This window comes from Anser cygnoides, chromosome 14 (assembly GCF_040182565.1).
Source record: "Anser cygnoides isolate HZ-2024a breed goose chromosome 14, Taihu_goose_T2T_genome, whole genome shotgun sequence".
Lineage (NCBI taxonomy): Eukaryota > Metazoa > Chordata > Aves > Anseriformes > Anatidae > Anser > Anser cygnoides.
Window position 1 is genome coordinate 21087233 of NC_089886.1, and position 23704 is coordinate 21110936.

Sequence of the window (23704 nt, forward strand, 5' to 3'; positions counted from 1 at the left end):
ATCCCCAGTGGTGCCAGTGCACTCTCTGGACTCACTGCACTGCATCCCCAGTGGTGCCAGTGCACTCTCTGGACTCACGGCACTGCATCCCCAGTGGTGCCAGTGCACTCTCTGGACTCACTGCACTGCATCCCCATTGGTGCCAGTGCACTCTCTGGACTCACTGCACTGCATCCCCAGTGGTGCCAGTGCACTCTCTGGACTCACTGCGCTGCATCCCCAGTGGTGCCAGTACACTCTCTGGACTCACTGCGCTGCATCCCCAGTGGTACCAGTGCACTCTCTGGACTCACTGCACTGCATCCCCAGTGGTGCCAGTGCACTCTCTGGACTCACTGCACTGCATCCCCAGTGGTGCCAGTACACTCTCTTGAGTCACTGCACTGCATCCCCAGTGGTGCCAGTGCACTCTCTGGACTCACTGCACTGCATCCCCAGTGGTGACAGTGCACTCTCTGGACTCACTGCAGTGCATCCCCAATCGTACCAGTGCACTCTCTGGACTCACTGCACTGCATCCCCAGTGGTGCCACTGCAATCTCTGGTCTCACTGCAGTGCATCCCCAGTGGCGCCAGTGCACTCTCTGGACTTACGGCAGTTCATCCCGAGTGGTGCCAGTGTACTCTCTGGACTCACGGCAGTGCATCCCCAGTGGTGCCAGTGCACTCTCTGGACTCACTGCGCTGCTTCCCCAGTGGTGCCAGTACACTCTTTGGACTCACTGCGCTGCATCCCCAGTGGTGCCAGTGCACTCTCTGGACTCACTGCACTGTATCCCCAGTGGTGCAAGTGCACTCTCTGGACTCACTGCACTGCATCCCCAGTGGTGCCAGTGCACTCTCTGGACTCACTGCACTGCATCCCCAGTGGTGCCAGTGCACTCTCTGGACTCACTGCACTGCATCCCCAGTGGTGCCAGTGCACTCTCTGGACTCACTGCACTGCATCCCTAGTGGTGCCAGTGCACTCTCTGGACTCACTGCACTGCATCCCCTGTGGTGCCAGGGCACTCTCTGGACTCACTGCACTGCATCCCCAGTGGTGCCTGTGCAGTCTCTGGACTCACTACAGTTCATCCCCAGTGGAGTCAGTGCACTCTCTGGACTCACCGGGGTGCATCCCAAATAGTGCCAGTGCCCTCTCTGGACTCACTGCAGTGCATCCCCAGTGGTGCCAGTGCACTCTCTGGACTCACTGCACTGCATCCCCAGTGGTGCCAGTGCACTCTCTGGACTCACTGCGCTGCATCCCCAGTGGTGCCAGTGACCTCTCTGGACTCACTGCACTGTATCCCCAGTGGTGCAACTGCACTCTGTGGACTCACTGCACTGCATCCCCAGTGGTGCCAGTGCACTCTCTGGACTCACTGCAAGGCATCCCCAGAGGTACCAGTGCACTCTCTGGACTCACTGCACTGCATCCCCAGTGGTGCCAGTGCACTCTCTGGAGTCACTGCACTGCATCCCTAGTGGTGCCAATGCGCTCTCAGGACTCACTGCAGTGCATCCCAGGTGGTGCCAGTGCACTCTCTGGACTCACTGCACTGCATCTCCAGCGGTGCCAGTGCACTCTGTGGACTCACTGCACTGCATCCCCAGTGGTGCCAGTGCACTCTCTGGACTCACTGCACTGCACCCCCAGTGGTGCCAGTGCACTCTCTGGACTCACTGCACTGCATCCCCAAAGGTGCCAGGGCACTCTCTGGACACACTGCACTGCATCCCCAGTGGTGCCAGTGCACTCTCTGCACTTACTGCAGTGCATCACCAGTGCTGCCAGTGCACTCTCTGGACTCACTGCACTGCATCCCCAGTGGTGCCAGTGCACTCTCTGGACACACTGCACTGCATCCCCAATGGTGCCAGTGCACTCTCTGCACTTACTGCAGTGCATCCCCAGTGGTGCCAGTGCACTCTCTGGACTCACTGCACTGCATCCCCAGTGGTGCCAGTGCACTCTGTGGACTCACTGCACTGCATCCCCAGTGGTGCCAGTGCACTCTCTGGACTCACGGCACTGCATCCCCAGTGGTGCCAGTGCACTCTCTGGACTCACTGCACTGCATCCCCATTGGTGCCAGTGCACTCTCTGGACTCACTGCACTGCATCCCCAGTGGTGCCAGTGCACTCTCTGGACTCACTGCGCTGCATCCCCAGTGGTGCCAGTGCACTCTCTGGACTCACTGCGCTGCATCCCCAGTGGTGCCAGTGCACTCTCTGGACTCACTGCACTGCATCCCCAGTGGTGCCAGTGCACTCTCTGGACTCACTGCACTGCATCCCCAGTGGTGCCAGTACACTCTCTTGAGTCACTGCACTGCATCCCCAGTGGTGCCAGTGCACTCTCTGGACTCACTGCACTGCATCCCCAGTGGTGACAGTGCACTCTCTGGACTCACTGCAGTGCATCCCCAATCGTACCAGTGCACTCTCTGGACTCACTGCACTGCATCCCCAGTGGTGCCACTGCAATCTCTGGTCTCACTGCAGTGCATCCCCAGTGGCGCCAGTGCACTCTCTGGACTTACGGCAGTTCATCCCGAGTGGTGCCAGTGTACTCTCTGGACTCACGGCAGTGCATCCCCAGTGGTGCCAGTGCACTCTCTGGACTCACTGCGCTGCTTCCCCAGTGGTGCCAGTACACTCTTTGGACTCACTGCGCTGCATCCCCAGTGGTGCCAGTGCACTCTCTGGACTCACTGCACTGTATCCCCAGTGGTGCAAGTGCACTCTCTGGACTCACTGCACTGCATCCCCAGTGGTTCCAGTGCACTCTCTGGACTCACTGCACTGCATCCCCAGTGGTGCCAGTGCACTCTCTGGACTCACTGCGCTGCATCCCCAGTGGTGCCAGTGACCTCTCTGGACTCACTGCACTGTATCCCCAGTGGTGCAACTGCACTCTGTGGACTCACTGCACTGCATCCCCAGTGGTGCCAGTGCACTCTCTGGACTCACTGCAAGGCATCCCCAGAGGTACCAGTGCACTCTCTGGACTCACTGCACTGCATCCCCAGTGGTGCCAGTGCACTCTCTGGAGTCACTGCACTGCATCCCTAGTGGTGCCAATGCGCTCTCAGGACTCACTGCAGTGCATCCCAGGTGGTGCCAGTGCACTCTCTGGACTCACTGCACTGCATCTCCAGCGGTGCCAGTGCACTCTGTGGACTCACTGCACTGCATCCCCAGTGGTGCCAGTGCACTCTCTGGACTCACTGCACTGCACCCCCAGTGGTGCCAGTGCACTCTCTGGACTCACTGCACTGCATCCCCAAAGGTGCCAGGGCACTCTCTGGACACACTGCACTGCATCCCCAGTGGTGCCAGTGCACTCTCTGCACTTACTGCAGTGCATCACCAGTGCTGCCAGTGCACTCTCTGGACTCACTGCACTGCATCCCCAGTGGTGCCAGTGCACTCTCTGGACTCACGGCAGTGCATCCCCAGTGGTGCCAGTGCACTCTCTGGAAGCACGGCAGTGCATCCCCAGTGGTGCCAGTGCACTCTCTGGACTCACTGCACTGTATCCCCAGTGGTGCAAGTGCACTCTCTGGACTCACTGCACTGCATCTCCAGTGGTTCCAGTGCACTCTCTGGATTCACTGCACTGCATCCCCAGTGGTGCCAGTGCACTCTCTGGACTCACTGCGCTGCATCCCCAGTGGTGCCAGTGCACTCTCTGGACTCACTGCAGTGCATCCCCAGTGGTGCCAGTGCACTCCTGGACTCACTGCAGTGCATCCCAAGTGGTGCCAGTGCACTCTCTGGACTCACTGCACTGCATCCCCTGTGGTGCCAGTGCACTCTCTGGACTCACTGCACTGCATCCCCAGTGGTGACAGTGCACTCTCTAGACTTGCCGGGGTGCATCCCCAGTGGTTCCAGTGCACTCTCTGGACTCACTGCACTGCATCCCCAGTGGTGCCAGGGTACTCTCTGGACTCACTGCACTGCATCCCCGGTGGTGCCAGTGAACTCTCTGGACTCACTGCACTGCATCCCCACTGGTGCCAGGGTACTCTCTGGACTCACTGCACTGCATCCCCAGTGGTGCCAGGGCACTCTCTGGACTCACCAAGGTGCATCCCCAGTGGTGCCAGTGCACTCTCTGGACTCACTGCAGTGCATCCCCAGTGGTGCCAGTGCAGTCTCTGGACTCTCTGCAGTGTATCCCCAGTGGTGCCAGTGCACTCTCTGGACTCACTGCACTGCATCCCCAGTGGTGCCAGTGCACTCTCTGGACTCACTGCACTGCATCCCCAGTGGTGCCAGTGCACTCTCTGGACTCACTGCACTCCATTTCAAGTGGTGCCAGTGCACTCTCTGGACTCACTGTACTGCATCCCCAGTGGTGCCAGTGCACTCTCTGGACTCACTGCACTCCATTTCCAGTGGTGCCAGTGCACTCTCTGAACTCACTGCAGTGCATCCCCAGTGGTGCCAGTGCACTCTCTGGACTCACGGCACTGCATCCCCAGTGGTGCCAGTGCACTCTCTAGACTCATTGCAGTGCATCCCCAGTGGTGCCAGTGCACACTCTGGACTCACTGCAGTGCATCCCCAGTGGTGCCAGTGCACTCTCTGGACTCACTGCACTGCATCCCCAGTGGTGCCAGTGCACTCTCTGGACTCACTGCGCTGCATCCCCAGTGGTGCCAGTGCACTCTCTGGACTCACTGCGCTGCATCCCCAGTGGTGCCAAGGCACTCTCACGACTCCCTGTGGTGCATCACTCGTGGTGCAACTGCACTCTCTGGACTCACTGCACTGCATCCCCAGTGGTGCCAGTGCACTCTCTGGACTCACTGCGCTGCATCCCCAGTGGTGCCAGTGACCTCTCTGGACTCACTGCACTGTATCCCCAGTGGTGCAACTGCACTCTGTGGACTCACTGCACTGCATCCCCAGTGGTGCCAGTGCACTCTCTGGACTCACTGCAAGGCATCCCCAGAGGTACCAGTGCACTCTCTGGACTCACTGCACTGCATCCCCAGTGGTGCCAGTGCACTCTCTGGAGTCACTGCACTGCATCCCTAGTGGTGCCAATGCGCTCTCAGGACTCACTGCAGTGCATCCCAAGTGGTGCCAGTGCACTCTCTGGACTCACTGCACTGCATCTCCAGCGGTGCCAGTGCACTCTGTGGACTCACTGCACTGCATCCCCAGTGGTGCCAGTGCACTCTCTGGACTCACTGCACTGCACCCCCAGTGGTGCCAGTGCACTCTCTGGACTCACTGCACTGCATCCCCAAAGGTGCCAGGGCACTCTCTGGACACACTGCACTGCATCCCCAGTGGTGCCAGTGCACTCTCTGCACTTACTGCAGTGCATCACCAGTGCTGCCAGTGCACTCTCTGGACTCACTGCACTGCATCCCCAGTGGTGCCAGTGCACTCTCTGGACTCACGGCAGTGCATCCCCAGTGGTGCCAGTGCACTCTCTGGAAGCACGGCAGTGCATCCCCAGTGGTGCCAGTGCACTCTCTGGACTCACTGCACTGTATCCCCAGTGGTGCAAGTGCACTCTCTGGACTCACTGCACTGCATCCCCAGTGGTTCCAGTGCACTCTCTGGATTCACTGCACTGCATCCCCAGTGGTGCCAGTGCACTCTCTGGACTCACTGCGCTGCATCCCCAGTGGTGCCAGTGCACTCTCTGGACTCACTGCAGTGCATCCCCAGTGGTGCCAGTGCACTCCTGGACTCACTGCAGTGCATCCCAAGTGGTGCCAGTGCACTCTCTGGACTCACTGCACTGCATCCCCTGTGGTGCCAGTGCACTCTCTGGACTCACTGCACTGCATCCCCAGTGGTGACAGTGCACTCTCTAGACTTGCCGGGGTGCATCCCCAGTGGTTCCAGTGCACTCTCTGGACTCACTGCACTGCATCCCCAGTGGTGCCAGGGTACTCTCTGGACTCACTGCACTGCATCCCCGGTGGTGCCAGTGAACTCTCTGGACTCACTGCACTGCATCCCCACTGGTGCCAGGGTACTCTCTGGACTCACTGCACTGCATCCCCAGTGGTGCCAGGGCACTCTCTGGACTCACCAAGGTGCATCCCCAGTGGTGCCAGTGCACTCTCTGGACTCACTGCAGTGCATCCCCAGTGGTGCCAGTGCAGTCTCTGGACTCTCTGCAGTGTATCCCCAGTGGTGCCAGTGCACTCTCTGGACTCACTGCACTGCATCCCCAGTGGTGCCAGTGCACTCTCTGGACTCACTGCACTCCATTTCAAGTGGTGCCAGTGCACTCTCTGGACTCACTGCACTGCATCCCCAGTAGTGCCAGTGCACTCTCTGGACTCACTGCACTCCATTTCCAGTGGTGCCAGTGCACTCTCTGAACTCACTGCAGTGCATCCCCAGTGGTGCCAGTGCACTCTCTGGACTCACGGCACTGCATCCCCAGTGGTGCCAGTGCACTCTCTAGACTCATTGCAGTGCATCCCCGGTGGTGCCAGTGCACACTCTGGACTCACTGCAGTGCATCCCCAGTGGTGCCAGTGCACTCTCTGGACTCACTGCACTGCATCCCCAGGGGTGCCAGTGCACTCTCTGGACTCACTGCGCTGCATCCCCAGTGGTGCCAGTGCACTCTCTGGACTCACTGCGCTGCATCCCCAGTGGTGCCAAGGCACTCTCACGACTCCCTGTGGTGCATCACTCGTGGTGCAACTGCACTCTCTGGACTCACTGCACTGCATCCCCAGTGGTGCCAGTGCACTCTCTGGACTCACTGCAAGGCATCCCCAGAGGTACCAGTGCACTCTCTGGACTCACTGCACTGCATCCCCAGGGGTGCCCGTGCACTCTCTGGACTCACTGCACTGCATCCCCAGTGGTGCCAGTGCACTCTCTGGACTCACTGCACTGCATCCCCAGTGGTGCCAGTGCGCTCTCTTGAGTCACTGCAGTGCATCCCCAGTGGTGCCAGTGCACTCTCTGGACTCACTCTATTGCATCCCCAGTGGTGCCAGTGCACTCTCTGGACTCACTGCAGTGTATCCCCAGTGGTGCCAGTGCACTCTCTGGACTCACTGCACTGCATCCCCAGTGGTGCCAGTGCGCTCTCTGGACTCACTGCACTGCATCCCCAGTGGTGCCAGTGCACTCTCTGGACTCACTCCATTGCATCCCCAGTGGTGCCAGTGCACTCTCTGGACTCACTGCAGTGTATCCCCAGTGGTGCCAGTCCACTCTCTGGACTCACTGCACTGCATCCCCAGTAGGGCCAGTGCACTCTCTGCACTCACTGCACTGCATCCCCAGTGGTGACAGTGCACTCTCTGGACTCACTAGCACTGCATCCCCAGTGGTGCCAGTGCACTCTCTGGACTCACTGTAGTGCATCCCCAGTGGTGCCAGTGCACTCTCTGGACTCACCGGGGTGCATCCCCAGTGGTGCCAGTGCACTCTCTGGACTCACTGCACTTCATCCCCAGTGGTGCCAGTGCACTCTCTGGACTCACTGCACTGCATCCCCAGTGGTGCCAGGTCACACTCTGGACTCACTGCACTGCATCCCCAGTGGTGCCAGTGCACTCTCTGGACTCACTGCACTGCATCCCCAGTGGTGCCAGTGCACTCTCTGGACTCACGGCACTGCATCCCCAGTGGTGCCAGTGCACTCTCTGGACTCACGGCACTGCATCCCCAGTGGTGCCAGTGGACTCTCTGGACTCACTGCACTGCATCCCCAGTGGTGCCAGTGCACTCTCTGGACTCACGGCACTGCATCCCCAGTGGTGCCAGTGCACTCTCTGGACTCACCGAGGTGCATCCCCAGTGGTGCCAGTGCACTCTCTGGACTCACTGCACTGCATCCCCTGTGGTACCAGTGCACACTGTGGACTCACGGCACTGCATCCCCAGTGGTGCTAGTGCACTCTCTGGACTGACGGCACTGCATCCCCATTTTTGCCCGTGAACTCTCTGGACTCACTGCACTGCATCCCCACTGATGCCAGGATACTCTCTGGACTCACTGCACTGCATCCCCAGTGGTGCCAGGGCACTCTCTGGACTCACTGCACTGCATCCCCGGTGGTGCCAGTGAACTCTCTGGACTCACTGCACTGCATCCCCACTGGTGCCAGGGTACTCTCTGGACTCACTGCACTGCATCCCCAGTGGTGCCAGGGCACTCTCTGGACTCACCGAGGTGCATCCCCAGTGGTGCCACTGCACTCTCTGGACTCACTGCAGTGCATCCCCAGTGGTGCCAGTGAACTCTCTGGACTCACTGCACTGCATCCCCAGTGGTGCCAGTGCACTCTCTGGACTCACTGCACTGCATCCCCGGTAGAGCCAGTGCACTCTCTGGACTCACGGCACTGCATCCCCAGTGGTGCCAGTGCACTCTCTGGACTCACTGCACTGCATCCCCAGTGGTGCCAGTGCACACTCTGGACTCACGGCACTGCATCCCCAGTGGTGCTAGTGCACTCTCTGGACTCACGGCACTGCATCCCCAGTGGTGCCAGTGCACTCTCTGGACTCACTGCACTGCATCCCCAGTGGTGCCAGGGTACTCTCTGGAATCACTGCACTGCATCCCCAGTGGTGCCAGTGCACTCTCTGGACTCACTGTAGTGCATCCCCAGTTTTGCCAGTGCACTCTCTGGACTCACCGGGGTGCATCCCCAGTGGTGCCAGTGCACTCTCTGGACTCACTGCACTTCATCCCCAGTGGTGCCACTGCACTCTCTGGACTAACTGCACTGCATCCCCAGTGGTGCCAGGTCACTCTCTGGACTCACTGCACTGCATCCCCAGTGGTGCCAGTGCACTCTCTGGACTCACTGCACTGCATCCCCAGTGGTGCCAGTGCACTCTCTGGACTCACTGCAGTGCATCCCCAGTGGTGCCAGTGCACTCTCTGGACTCACTGCACTGCATCCCCAGTGGTGCCAGTGCACTCTCTGGACTCACTGCACTCCATTTCCAGTGGTGCCAGTGCACTCTCTGAACTCACTGCAGTGCATCCCCAGTGGTGCCAGTGCACTCTCTGGACTCACGGCACTGCATCCCCAGTGGTGCCAGTGCACTCTCTAGACTCATTGCAGTGCATCCCCGATGGTGCCAGTGCACACTCTGGACTCTCTGCAGTGCATCCCCAGTGGTGCCAGTGCACTGTCTGGACTCACTGCACTGCATCCCCAGTGGTGCCAGTGCACTCTCTGGACTCACTGCACTGCATCTCCAGTGGTGACAGTGCACTCTCTGGACTCACTGCGCTGCATCCCCAGTGGTGCCAAGGCACTCTCTGGACTCCCTGTGGTGCATCACTCGTGGTGCCAGTGCACTCTCTGGACTCACTGCACTGCATCCCCAGTGGCGCCAGGGCACTCTCTGGACTCACTGCACTGCATCCCCAGTGGTGCCAGTGCACTCTCTGGACTCACTGCACTGCATCCCCAGTGCTGCCAGTGCACTCTTTGGACTCACTGTACTGCATCCCCAGTGGTGCCAGTGCACTCTCTGGACTCACCGCACTGCATCCCCAGTGGTGCCAGTGAACTCTCTGGACTCACTGCACTGCATCCCCAGTGGTGCCAATGCACTCTCTGGACTCACTGCACTGCATCCCCAGTGGTGCCAGTGCACTCTCTGGACTCACCGGAGTGCATCTCCAGTGGTGCCAGTGCACTCTCTGGACTCACTGCACTTCATCCCCAGTGGTGCCAGTGCACTCTCTGGACTCACTGCACTGCATCCCCAGTGGTGCCAGTGCACACTCTGGACTCACTGCACTGCATCCCCAGTGGTGCCAGTGCACTCTCTGGACTCACTGCACTGCATCCCCAGTGGTGCCAGTGCACTCTCTGGACTCACGGCACTGCATCCCCAGTGGTGCCAGTGCACTCTCTGAACTCACTGCACTGCATCCCCAGTGGTGCCAGTGCACTCTCTGGACTCACTGCACTGCATCCCCAGTGGTGCCAGTGCACTCTCTGGACTCACTGCACTGCATCCCCACTGGTGCCAGGGTACTCTCTGGACTCACAGCACTGCATCCCCTGTGGTACCAGGGCACTCTCTGGACTCTCTGCAGTTTATCCCCAGTGGTGCCAGTGCACTCTCTGGACTCACTGCACTGCATCCCCACTGGTGCCAGTGCACTCTCTGGACTCTCTGCAGTGTATCCCCAGTGGTGCCAGTGCACTCTCTGGACTCACTGCACTGCATCCCCACTGGTGCCAGTGCACTCTCTGGACTCACGGCACTGCATGCCCAGTGGTGCCAGTTTATTCTCTGAACTCACTGCACTGCATCCCCAGTGGTGCCAGGGCACTCTCTGGACTCACTGCACTGCATCCCCAGTGGTTCCAGTGCACTCTCTGGACTCACTGCACTGCATCCCCAGTGTTGCCAGTGCACTCTCTGGACTCACTGCACTGCATCCCCAGTGCTGCCAGTGCACTCTTTGGACTCACTGCACTGAATTCCCGGTAGTGCCAGTGCACTCTCTGGACTCACAGCACTGCATCCCCAGTGGTGCCAGTGAACTCTCTGGACCCACTGCACTGCATCACCAGTGGTGCCAGTGCACTCTCTGGACTCACTGCAGTGCATCCCCAGTGGTGCCAGTGCACTCTCTGGACTCACTGCACTGCATCCCCAGTGGTGCCAGTGCACACTCTGGACTCACGGCACTGCATCACCAGTGGTGCTAGTGCACTCTCTGGACTCACGGCACTGCATCCCCAGTGGTGCCAGTGCACTCTCTGGACTCACTGCACTGCATCCCCAGTGGTGCCAGGGTACTCTCTGGAATCACTGCACTGCATCCCCAGTGTTGCCAGTGCACTCTCTGGACTCACTGCACTGCATCCCCAGTGGCGCCAGTGCACTCTCTGGACTCACGGCACTGCATCCCCAGTGGTGCCAGTGCACTCTCTGGACTCATTGCAGTGCATCCCCGGTGGTGCCAGTGCACACTCTGGGCTCTGTGCAGTGCATCCCCAGTGGTGCCAGTGCACTCTCTGGACTCACTGCACTGCATCCCCAGTGGTGCCAGGTCACTCTCTGGACTCACTGCACTGCATCCCCAGTGGTGACAGTGCACTCTCTGGACTCACTGCGCTGCATCCCCAGTGGTGCCAAGGCACTCTCTGGACTCCCTGTGGTGCATCACTCGTGGTGCCAGTGCACTCTCTGGACTCACGGCACTGCATCCCCAGTGGTGCCAGTGCACTCTCTGGACTCACTGCACTGCATCCCCAGTGCTGCCAGTGCACTCTTTGGACTCACTGTACTGAATTCCCGGTGGTGCCAGTGCACTCTCTGGACTCACAGCACTGCATCCCCAGTGGTGCCAGTGAACTCTCTGGACTCACTGCACTGCATCCCCAGTGGTGCCAGTGCACTCTCTGGACTCACCGGAGTGCATCCCCAGTGGTGCCAGTGCACTCTCTGGACTCACTGCACTTCATCCCCAGTGGTGCCAGTGCACTCTCTGGACTCACTGCACTGCATCCCCAGTGGTGCCAGGTCACACTCTGGACTCACTGCACTGCATCCCCAGTGGTGCCAGTGCACACTCTGGACTCACGGCACTGCATCCCCAGTGGTGCCAGTGCACTCTCTGGACTCACGGCACTGCATCCCCAGTGGTGCCAGTGCACTCTCTGAACTCACTGCACTGCATCCCCAGTGGTGCCAGTGCACTCTCTGGACTCACTGCAGTGCATCCCCAGTGGTGCCAGTGCACTCTCTGGACTCACTGCACTGCATCCCCAGTGGTACCAGTGCACTCTCTGGACTCACTGTACTGCATCCCCGGTGGTGCCAGTGAACTCTCTGGACTCACTGCACTGCATCCCCACTGGTGCCAGGGTACTCTCTGGACTCACTGCACTGCATCCCCAGTGGTGCCAGGGCACTCTCTGGTCTCACCAAGGTGCATCCCCAGTGGTGCCAGTGCACTCTCTGGACTCACTGCAGTGCATCCCCAGTGGTGCCAGTGAACTCTCTGGACTCTCTGCAGTGTATCCCCAGTAGTGCCAGTGCACTCTCTGGACTCACTGCACTCCATTTCAAGTGGTGCCAGTGCACTCTCTGGACTCACTGCACTGCATCCCCAGTGGTGCCAGTGCACTCTCTGGACTCACTGCACTCCATTTCCAGTGGTGCCAGTGCACTCTCTGAACTCACTGCAGTGCATCCCCAGTGGTGCCAGTGCACTCTCTGGACTCACGGCACTGCATCCCCAGTGGTGCCAGTGCACTTTCTAGACTCATTGCAGTGCATCCCCGGTGGTGCCAGTGCACTCTCTGGACTCTCTGCACTGCATCCCCAGTGGTGCCAGTGCACTCTCTGGACTCACTGCACTGCATCCCCAGTGGTGCCAGTGCACTCTCTGGACTCACTGCACTGCATCCCCAGTGGTGACAGTGCACTCTCTGGACTCACTGCGCTGCATCACCAGTGGTGCCAGTGCACTCTCTGGACTCCCTGTGGTGCATCACTCGTGGTGCCAGTGCACTCTCTGGACTCACTGCACTGTATCCCCAGTGGCGCCAGGGCACTCTCTGGACTCACTGTACTGCATCCCCAGTGGTGCCAGTGCACTCTCTGGACTCACTGCACTGCATCCCCAGTGCTGCCAGTGCACTCTTTGGACTCACTGTACTGAATTCCCGGTGGTGCCAGTGCACTCTCTGGACTCACTGCACTGCATCCCCAGTGGTGCCAGTGAACTCTCTGGACTCACTGCACTGCATCCCCAGTGGTGCCAATGCACTCTCTGGAGTCACCGGAGTGCATCCCCAGTGGTGCCAGTGCACTCTCTGGACTCACTGCACTTCATCCCCAGTGGTGCCAGTGCACTCTCTGGACTCACTGCACTGCATCCCCAGTGGTGCCAGTGCACTCTCTGGACTCACTGCACTGCATCCCCAGTGGTGCCAGTGCACTCTCTGGACTCACTGCACTGCATCCCCAGTGGTGCCAGTGCACTCTCTGGACTCACGGCACTGCATCCCCAGTGGTGCCAGTGCACTCTCTGAACTCACTGCACTGCATCCCCAGTGGTGCCAGTGCACTCTCTGGACTCACTGCAGTGCATCCCCAGTGTTGCCAGTGCACTCTCTGGACTCACTGCACTGCATCCCCACTGGTGCCAGGGTATTCTCTGGACTCACTGCACTGCATCCCCAGTGGTGCCAGTGCACTCTCTGGACTCTCTGCAGTGTATCCCCAGTGGTGCCAGTGCACTCTCTGGACTCACTGCACTGCATCCCCACTGGTGCCAGTGCACTCTCTGGACTCTCTGCAGTGTATCCCCAGTGGTGCCAGTGCACTCTCTGGACTCACTGCACTGCATCCCCGGTGGTGCCAGTGCACTCTCTGGACTCACGGCACTGCATGCCCAGTGGTGCCAGTGTATTCTCTGAACTCACTGCACTGCATCCCCAGTGGTGCCAGGGCACTCTCTGGACTCACTGCACTGCATCCCCAGTGGTTCCAGTGCACTCTCTGGACTCACTGCAGTGCATCCCCAGTGGTGCCAGTGCACTCTCTGGACTCACTGCACTGCATCCCCAGTGCTGCCAGTGCACTCTCTGGACTCACTGCACTGAATTCCCGGTAGTGCCAGTGCACTCTCTGGACTCACAGCACTGCATCCCCAGTGGTGCCAGTGAACTCTCTGGACCCACTGCACTGCATCCCCAGTGGTGCCAGTGCACTCTCTGGACTCACTGCACTGCATCCCCAGTGGTGCCAGTGCACTCTCTGGACTCACTGCACTGCATCCCCAGTGGTGGCAGTGCACACTCTGGTCTCACGGCACTGCATCCCCAGTGGTGCTAGTGCACTCTCTGGACTCACTGCACTGCATCCCCAGTGGTGCCAGTGCACTCTTTGGACTCACTGTACTGAATTCCCGGTGGTGCCAGTGCACTCTCTGGACTCACAGCACTGCATCCCCTGTGGTGCCAGTGAACTCTCTGGACTCACTGCACTGCATCCCCAGTGGTGCCAATGCACTCTCTGGACTCACCGGAGTGCATCCCCAGTGGTGCCAGTGCACTCTCTGGACTCACTGCACTTCATCCCCAGTGGTGCCAGTGCACTCTCTGGACTCACTGCACTGCATCCCCAGTGGTGCCAGGTCACACTCTGGACTCACTGCACTGTATCCCCAGTGGTGCCAGTGCACACTCTGGACTCACGGCACTGCATCCCCAGTGGTGCCAGTGCACTCTCTGGACTCACGGCACTGCATCCCCAATGGTGCCAGTGCACTCTCTGAACTCACTGCACTGCATCCCCAGTGGTGCCAGTGCACTCTCTGGACTCACTGCAGTGCATCCCCAGTGGTGCCAGTGCACTCTCTGTACTCACTGCACTGCATCCCCAGTGGTGCCAGTGCACTCTCTGGACTCACTGTAGTGCATCACTCGTGGTGCCAGTGCACTCTCTGGACTCACTGCACTGCATCCCCAGTGGTGCCAGTGCACTCTCTGGACTCACTGCACTGCATCCCCAGTGTTGCCAGTGCACTCTCTGCACTCACTGCACTGCATCACCTGTGGTGCCAGTGCACACTGTGGACTCACGGCACTGCATCCCCAGTGGTGCTAGTGCACTCTCTGGACTGACGGCACTGCATCCCCATTGGTGCCAGTGAACTCTCTGGACTCACTGCACTGCATCCCCACTGGTGCCAGGATACTCTCTGGACTCACTGCACTGCATCCCCAGTGGTGCCAGTGACCTCTCTGGACTCAGTGCACTGCATCCCCAGTGGTGCCAGTGCACTCTCTGGACTCAATGCACTGCATCCCCACTGGTGCCAGGGTACTCTCTGGACTCACTGCACTGCATCCCCAGTGGTGCCAGGGCACTCTCTGGACTCACTGCACTGCATCCCCAGTGGTGCCAGGGCACTCTCTGGACTCACTGCACTGCATCCCCAGTGGTGCCAGTGCACTCTCTGGACTCACTGCAGTGCATCTCCAGTGGTGCCAGTGCACTCTCTCGACTCTCTGCAGTGTATCCCCAGTGGTGCCAGTCCACTCTCTGGACTCACTGCACTGCATCCCCACTGGTGCCAGTGCACTCTCTGGACTCACGGCACTGCATGCCCAGTGGTGACAGTGTATTCTCTGAACTCACTGCACTGCATCCCCAGTGGTGCCAGGGCACTCTCTGGACTCACAGCACTGCATCCCCAGTGGTTCCAGTGCACTCTCTGGACTCACTGCAGTGCATCCCCAGTGTTGCCAGTGCACTCTCTCAACTCACTGCACTGCATCCCCAGTGCTGCCAGTGCACTCTCTGGACTCACTGCACTGCATCCCCAGTGGTGCCAGTGCACTCTCTGGACTCACTGCACTGCATCCCCAGTGGTGCCAGTGCACTCTCTGGACTCACTGCACTGCATCCCCAGTGGTGCCAGTGCACTCTCTGGACTCACTGCACTGCATCCCCAGTGCTGCCAGTGCACTCTTTGGACTCACTGTACTGAATTACCGGTGGTGCCAGTGCACTCTCTGGACTCACTGCACTGCATCCCCAGTGGTGCCAGTGAACTCTCTGGACTCACTGCACTGCATCCCCAGTGGTGCCAATGCACTCTCTGGACTCACTGCACTGCATCACCAGTGGTGCCAGTGCACTCTCTGGACTCACTGCACTGCATCCCCAGTGGTGCCAGTGCACTCTCTGGAATCACTGCACTGCATCCCCAGTGGTGCCAGTGCACTCTCTGGACTCACTGCACTGCATCCCCAGTGGTGCCAGTGCACTCTCTGGACTCACTAATGACCATCCCGAGTGGTGGCAGTGCACTCTCTGGACTCACTGCACTGCATCCCCAGTGCTGCCAGTGCACTCTCTGGACTCACTAATGACCATCCCCAGTGGTGCCAGTGCACTCTCTGGACTCACTGCACTGCATCCCCAGTGGTGCCAGTGCACTCTCTGCACTAACCGGGGTGCATCCCCAGTGATGCCAGTGCACTCTCTGGATCACTGCACTGCATCCCCAGTGGTGCCAGTGCACTCTATGGAGTCACTGCACTGCATCCCCAGGGGTGCCAGTGCACTCTTTGGAGTCACTGCAGTGCATCCCCAGTAGTGCCAGTGCACTCTCTGGACTCACTGCACTGCATCCCTAGTGGTGCCAGTGCACTCTCTGGACTCACTGCAGTGCATCCCCAGTGGTGCCAGTGCACTCTCTGGACTCACTGCACTGCATCCCCAGTGGTGCCAGTGCACTCTCTGGACTCACTGCACTGCATCCCCAGTGGTGACAGTGCACTCTCTGGACTCACTAGCACTGTATCCCCAGTGGTGCCAGTGCACTCTCTGGACTCACTGCAGTGCATCCCCAGTGGTGCCAGTGCACTCTCTGGACTCACCGGGGTGCATCCCCAGTGGTGCCAGTGCACTCTCTGGACTCACTGCACTTCATTCCCAGTGGTGCCAGTGCACTCTCTGGACTCACTGCACTGCATCCCCAGTGGTGCCAGGTCACACTCTGGACTCACTGCACTGCATCCCCAGTGGTGCCAGTGCACTCTCTGGACTCACTGCACTGCATCCCCAGTGGTGCCAGTGCACTCTCTGGACTCACGGCACTGCATCCCCAGTAGTGCCAGTGGACTCTCTGGACTCACTGCACTGCATCCCCAGTGGTGCCAGTGCACTCTCTGGACTCACTGCACTGCATCCCCAGGTGTGCCAGTGCACTCTCTGGACTCACTGTTGTGCATCACTCGTGGTGCCAGTGCACTCTCTGGACTCACTGCACTGCATCCCCAGTGGTGCCAGTGCACTCTCTGGACTCACTGCACTGCATCCCTTGTGGTGCCAGTGCACACTGTGGACTCACGGCACTGCATCCCCAGTGGTGCTAGTGCAATCTCTGGACTGACGGCACTGCATCCCCATTGGTGCCAGTGCACTCTCTGGAATTCACTGCACTGCATCCCCACTGGTGCCAGGATATTCTCTGGACTCACTGCACTGCATCCCCAGTGGTGCCAGGGCACTCTCTGGACTCACTGCACTGCATCCCCAGTGGTGCCAGTGAACTCTCTGGACTCACTGCACTGCATCCCCACTGGTGCCAGGGTACTCTCTGGACTCACTGCACTGCATCCCCAGTGGTGCCAGTGCACTCTCTGGACTCACTGCACTGCATCCCCAGTGGTTCCAGTGCACTCTCTGGACTCACTGCAGTGCATCCCCAGTGTTGCCAGTGCACTCTCTGGACTCACTGCAGTGCATCCCCAGTGCTGCCAGTGCACTCTTTGGACTCACTGCACTGAATTCCCAGTGGTGCCAGTGCACTCTCTGGACTCACAGCACTGCATCCCCAGTGGTGCCAGTGCACTCTCTGGACCCACTGCACTGCATCCCCAGTGGTGCCAGTGCACTCTCTGGACTCACGGCACTCCATCCCCAGTGGTGCCAGTGCACTCTCTGGACTCACTGCACTGCATCCCCAGTGGTGGCAGTGCACACTCTGGACTCACGGCACTGCATCCCCAGTGGTGCTAGTGCACTCTCTGGACTCACGGCACTGCATCCCCAGTGGTGCCAGTGCACTCTCTGGACTCACTGCACTGCATCCCCACTGGTGCCAGGGTACTCTCTGGACTCACTGCACTGCATCCCCAGTGGTGCCAGTGCACTCTCTGGACTCACTGCACTGCATCCCCAGTGGTTCCAGTGCACTCTCTGGACTCACTGCAGTGCATCCCCAGTGTTGCCAGTGCACTCTCTGGACTCACTGCAGTGCATCCCCAGTGCTGCCAGTGCACTCTTTGGACTCACTGCACTGAATTCCCAGTGGTGCCAGTGCACTCTCTGGACTCACAGCACTGCATCCCCAGTGGTGCCAGTGCACTCTCTGGACCCACTGCACTGCATCCCCAGTGGTGCCAGTGCACTCTCTGGACTCACGGCACTGCATCCCCAGTGGTGCCAGTGCACTCTCTGGACTCACTGCACTGCATCCCCAGTGGTGGCAGTGCACACTCTGGACTCACGGCACTGCATCCCCAGTGGTGCTAGTGCACTCTCTGGACTCACGGCACTGCATCCCCAGTGGTGCCAGTGCACTCTCTGGACTCACTGCACTGCATCCCCAGTGGTGCCAGGGTACTCTCTGGAATCACTGCACTGCATCCCCAGTGTTGCCAGTGCACTCTCTGGACTCACCGGGGTGCATCCCCAGTGGTGCCAGTGCACTCTCTGGACTCACTGCACTGCATCCCCAGTGGTGCCAGGTCACTCTCTGGACTCACTGCACTGCATCCCCAGTGGTGCCAGTGCACTCTCTGGACTCACTGCACTGCATCCCCAGTGGTGCCAGTGCACTCTCTGGACTCACTGCACTCCATTTCCAGTGGTGCCAGTGCACTCTCTGAACTCACTGCAGTGCATCCCCAGTGGTGCCAGTGCACTCTCCGGACTCACGGCACTGCATCCCCAGTGGTACCAGTGCACTCTCTGGACTCATTGCAGTGCATCCCCGGTGGTGCCAATGCACACTCTGGACTCACTGCAGTGCATCCCCAGTGGTGCCAGTACACTCTCTGGACTCACTGCACTGCATCCCCAGTGGTGCCAGTGCCCTCTCTGGACTCACTGCACTGCATCCCCAGTGGTGCCACTGCACTCTCTGGAGTCACTGCACTGCATCTCCAGTGTTGCCAGAGCACTCTCTGGACTCACTGCACTGCATCTCCAGTGTTGCAAGTGCGCTCTCTGGACTCACCGCACTGCATCCCCAGTGGTGCCAGTGCACTCTCTGGACTCACTGCACTGCATCACCAGTGGTGCCAGTGCACTCTCTGGACTCACTGCAGTGCATCCCCAGTGGTGCCAGTGCACTCTCTGGACTCACTGCACTGCATCCCCAGTGGTGCCAGTGCACTCTCTGGACTCACTGCACTGCATCCCCAGTGGTGCCAGTGCACTCTCTGGACTCACTGCACTGCATCCCCAGTGGTTACACTGCACTCTCTGGACTCACTGCGCTGCATCCCCAGTGGTGCCAAGGCACTCTCTGGACTCACTGTACTGCATCACTCGTGGTGCCAGTGCACTCTCTGGACTCACTGCACTGCATCCCCAGTGGCGCCAGTGCACTCTCTGGACTCACTGCACTGCATCCCCTGTGGTGCTAGTGCACTCTCTGGACTGACGGCACTGCATCCCCATTGGTGCCAGTGCACTCTCTGGACTCTCTGCAGTGCATCCCCAGTGGTGCCAGTGCACTCTCTGGACTTACTGCACTGCATCCCCGGTGGTGCCAGGGCACTCTCTGGACTCACTGCACTGCCTAAACAGTGGTGCCAGTGCACTCTCTGGACTCACTGCACTGCATCCCCAGTGGTGCCAGTGCACTCTCTGGACTCACTGCACTGCATCCCCAGTGGTGCCAGATCACTCTCTGGACTCACGGCACTGCATCCCCAGTGGTGCCAGTGCACTCTCTGGACTCACTAATGACCATCCCCAGTGGTGCCAGTGCACTCTCTGGACTCACTGCACTGCATCCCCAGTGGTGCCAGTGCACTCTCTAGACTCACCGGGCTGCATCCCCAGACGTGCCAGTGCACTCTCTGGATCACTGCACTGCATCCCCATTGGTGCCAGTGCACTCGATGGAGTCACTGCACTGCATCCCCAGGGGTGCCAGTGCACTCTCTGGACTCAATGCACTGCATCCCTAGTGGTGCCAGTGCACTCTCTGGACTCACTAATGACCATCCCCAGTGGTGCCAGTGCACTCTCTGGACTCACTGCACTGCATCCCCAGTGGTGCCAGTGCACTCTCTGCACTAACCGGGGTGCATCCCCAGTGGTGCCAGTGCACTCTCTTGATCACTGCACTGCATCCCCAGTGGTGCCAGTGCACTCTATGGAGTCACTGCACTGCATCCCCAGGGGTGCCAGTGCACTCTTTGGAGTCACTGCAGTGCATCCCCAGTAGTGCCAGTGCACTCTCTGGACTCACTGCACTGCATCCCTAGTGGTGCCAGTGCACTCTCTGGACTCACTGCAGTGCATCCCCAGTGGTGCCAGTGCACTCTCTGGACTCACTGCACTGCATCCCCAGTGGTGCCAGTGCACTCTCTGGACTCACTGCACTGCATCCCCAGTGGTGCCAGTGCACTCTCTGGACTCATTGGTCTGCATCCCCAGTGGTGCCAGTGCACTCTCTGGACTCACTGCACTGCATCCCCAGTGGTGCCAGTGCACTCTCTGGACTCACTGCACTGCATCCCCAGTGGTGCCAGTGCACTCTCTGGACTCACTGCACTGCATCCCCAGTGGTGCCAGTGCACTCTCTGGACTCACTGTAGTGCATCACTCGTGGTGCCAGTGCACTCTCTGGACTCACTGCACTGCATCCCCAGTGGTGCCAGTGCACTCTCTGGACTCACTGCACTGCATCCCCAGTGGTGCCAGTGCACTCTCTGGACTCACTGCACTGCATCCCCAGTGGTGCCAGTGCACACTGTGGACTCACGGCACTGCATCCCCAGTGGTGCTAGTGCACTCTCTGGACTGACGGCACTGCATCCCCATTGGTGCCAGTGAACTCTCTGGACTCACTGCACTGCATCCCCACTGGTGCCAGGATACTCTCTGGACTCACTGCACTGCATCCCCAGTGGTGCCAGGGCACTCTCTGGACTCACTGCACTGCATCCCCAGTGGTGCCAGTGAACTCTCTGGACTCACTGCACTGCATCCCCACTGGTGCCAGGGTACTCTCTGGACTCACTGCACTGCATCCCCAGTGGTGCCAGTGTACTCTCTGGACTCACTGCACTGCATCCCCAGTGGTGCCAGTGCACTCTCTGGACTCACTGCACTGCATCCCCAGTGGTGCCAGTGCACTCTCTGGACTCACTGCACTGCATCTCCAGTGTTGCAAGTGCACTCTCTGGACTCACTACAGTGCATCCCCAGTGGTGCCAGTGCACTCTCTGGACTCACTGCACTGCATCTCCAGTGTTGGAAGTGCACTCTCTGGACTCACTGCAGTGCATCCCCAGTGGTGCCAGTGCACTCTCTGGACTCACTGGACTGCATCACCAGTGGTGCCAGTGCACTCTCTGGACTCACTGCAGTGCATCCCCAGTGGTGCCAGTGCACTCTCTGGACTCACTGCAGTGCATCCCCAGTGGTGCCAGTGCACTCTCTGGACTCTCTGCAGTGCATCCCCAGTGGTGCCAGTGCACTCTCTGGACTCACTGCACTGCATCCCCAGTGGTGCCAGTGCACTCTCTGGACTCACGGCACTGCATCCCCAGTGGTGCCAGTGCACTCTCTGGACTCACTAATGACCATCCCCAGTGGTGCCAGTGCACTCTCTGGACTCACTGCACTGCATCCCCAGTGGTGCCAGTGCACTCTCTAGACTCACCGGGCTGCATCCCCAGACGTGCCAGTGCACTCTCTGGATCACTGCACTGCATCCCCATTGGTGCCAGTGCACTCGATGGAGTCACTGCACTGCATCCCCAGGGGTGCCAGTGCACTCTCTGGACTCAATGCACTGCATCCCTAGTGGTGCCAGTGCACTCTCTGGACTCACTAATGACCATCCCCAGTGGTGCCAGTGCACTCTCTGGACTCACTGCACTGCATCCCCAGTGGTGCCAGTGCACTCTCTGCACTAACCGGGGTGCATCCCCAGTGGTGCCAGTGCACTCTCTTGATCACTGCACTGCATCCCCAGTGGTGCCAGTGCACTCTATGGAGTCACTGCACTGCATCCCCAGGGGTGCCAGTGCACTCTTTGGAGTCACTGCAGTGCATCCCCAGTAGTGCCAGTGCACTCTCTGGACTCACTGCACTGCATCCCTAGTGGTGCCAGTGCACTCTCTGGACTCACTGCAGTGCATCCCCAGTGGTGCCAGTGCACTCTCTGGACTCACTGCACTGCATCCCCAGTGGTGCCAGTGCACTCTCTGGACTCACTGCACTGCATCCCCAGTGGTGCCAGTGCACTCTCTGGACTCATTGGTCTGCATCCCCAGTGGTGCCAGTGCACTCTCTGGACTCACTGCACTGCATCCCCAGTGGTGCCAGTGCACTCTCTGGACTCACTGCACTGCATCCCCAGTGGTGCCAGTGCACTCTCTGGACTCACTGCACTGCATCCCCAGTGGTGCCAGTGCACTCTCTGGACTCACTGTAGTGCATCACTCGTGGTGCCAGTGCACTCTCTGGACTCACTGCACTGCATCCCCAGTGGTGCCAGTGCACTCTCTGGACTCACTGCACTGCATCCCCAGTGGTGCCAGTGCACTCTCTGGACTCACTGCACTGCATCCCCAGTGGTGCCAGTGCACACTGTGGACTCACGGCACTGCATCCCCAGTGGTGCTAGTGCACTCTCTGGACTGACGGCACTGCATCCCCATTGGTGCCAGTGAACTCTCTGGACTCACTGCACTGCATCCCCACTGGTGCCAGGATACTCTCTGGACTCACTGCACTGCATCCCCAGTGGTGCCAGGGCACTCTCTGGACTCACTGCACTGCATCCCCAGTGGTGCCAGTGAACTCTCTGGACTCACTGCACTGCATCCCCACTGGTGCCAGGGTACTCTCTGGACTCACTGCACTGCATCCCCAGTGGTGCCAGTGTACTCTCTGGACTCACTGCACTGCATCCCCAGTGGTGCCAGTGCACTCTCTGGACTCACTGCACTGCATCCCCAGTGGTGCCAGTGCACTCTCTGGACTCACTGCACTGCATCTCCAGTGTTGCAAGTGCACTCTCTGGACTCACTACAGTGCATCCCCAGTGGTGCCAGTGCACTCTCTGGACTCACTGCACTGCATCTCCAGTGTTGGAAGTGCACTCTCTGGACTCACTGCAGTGCATCCCCAGTGGTGCCAGTGCACTCTCTGGACTCACTGGACTGCATCACCAGTGGTGCCAGTGCACTCTCTGGACTCACTGCAGTGCATCCCCAGTGGTGCCAGTGCACTCTCTGGACTCACTGCAGTGCATCCCCAGTGGTGCCAGTGCACTCTCTGGACTCTCTGCAGTGCATCCCCAGTGGTGCCAGTGCACTCTCTGGACTCACTGCACTGCATCCCCAGTGGTGCCAGTGCACTCTCTGGACTCACTGCACTGCATCCCCAGTGGTGCCAGTGCACTCTCTGGACTCACTGCACTGCATCCCCAGTGGTGACAGTGCACTCTCTGGACTCACTGAGCTGCATCCCCAGTGGTGCCAAGGCACTCTCTGGACTCACTGTAGTGCATCACTCGTGGTGCCAGTGCACTCTCTGGACTCACTGCACTGCATCCCCAGTGGCGCCAGTGCACTCTCTGGACTCACTGCACTGCATCCCCAGTGCTGCCAGTGCACTCTTTGGACTCACTGTACTGAATTCCCGGTGGTGCCAGTGCACTCTCTGGACTCACTGCACTGCATCCCCAGTGGTGCCAGTGAACTCTCTGGACTCACTGCACTGCATCCCCAGTGGTGCCAATGCACTCTCTGGACTCACTGCACTGCATCCCCAGTGGTGCCAGTGCACTCTCTGGACTCACTGCACTGCAACCCCAGTGGTGCCAGTGCACTCTCTGGACTCACTGCACTGCATCCCGAGTGGTGCCAGTGCACTCTCTGGACTCACTGCACTGCATCCCCAGTGGTGCCAGTGCACTCTCTGGACTCACTAATGACCATCCCCAGTGGTGCC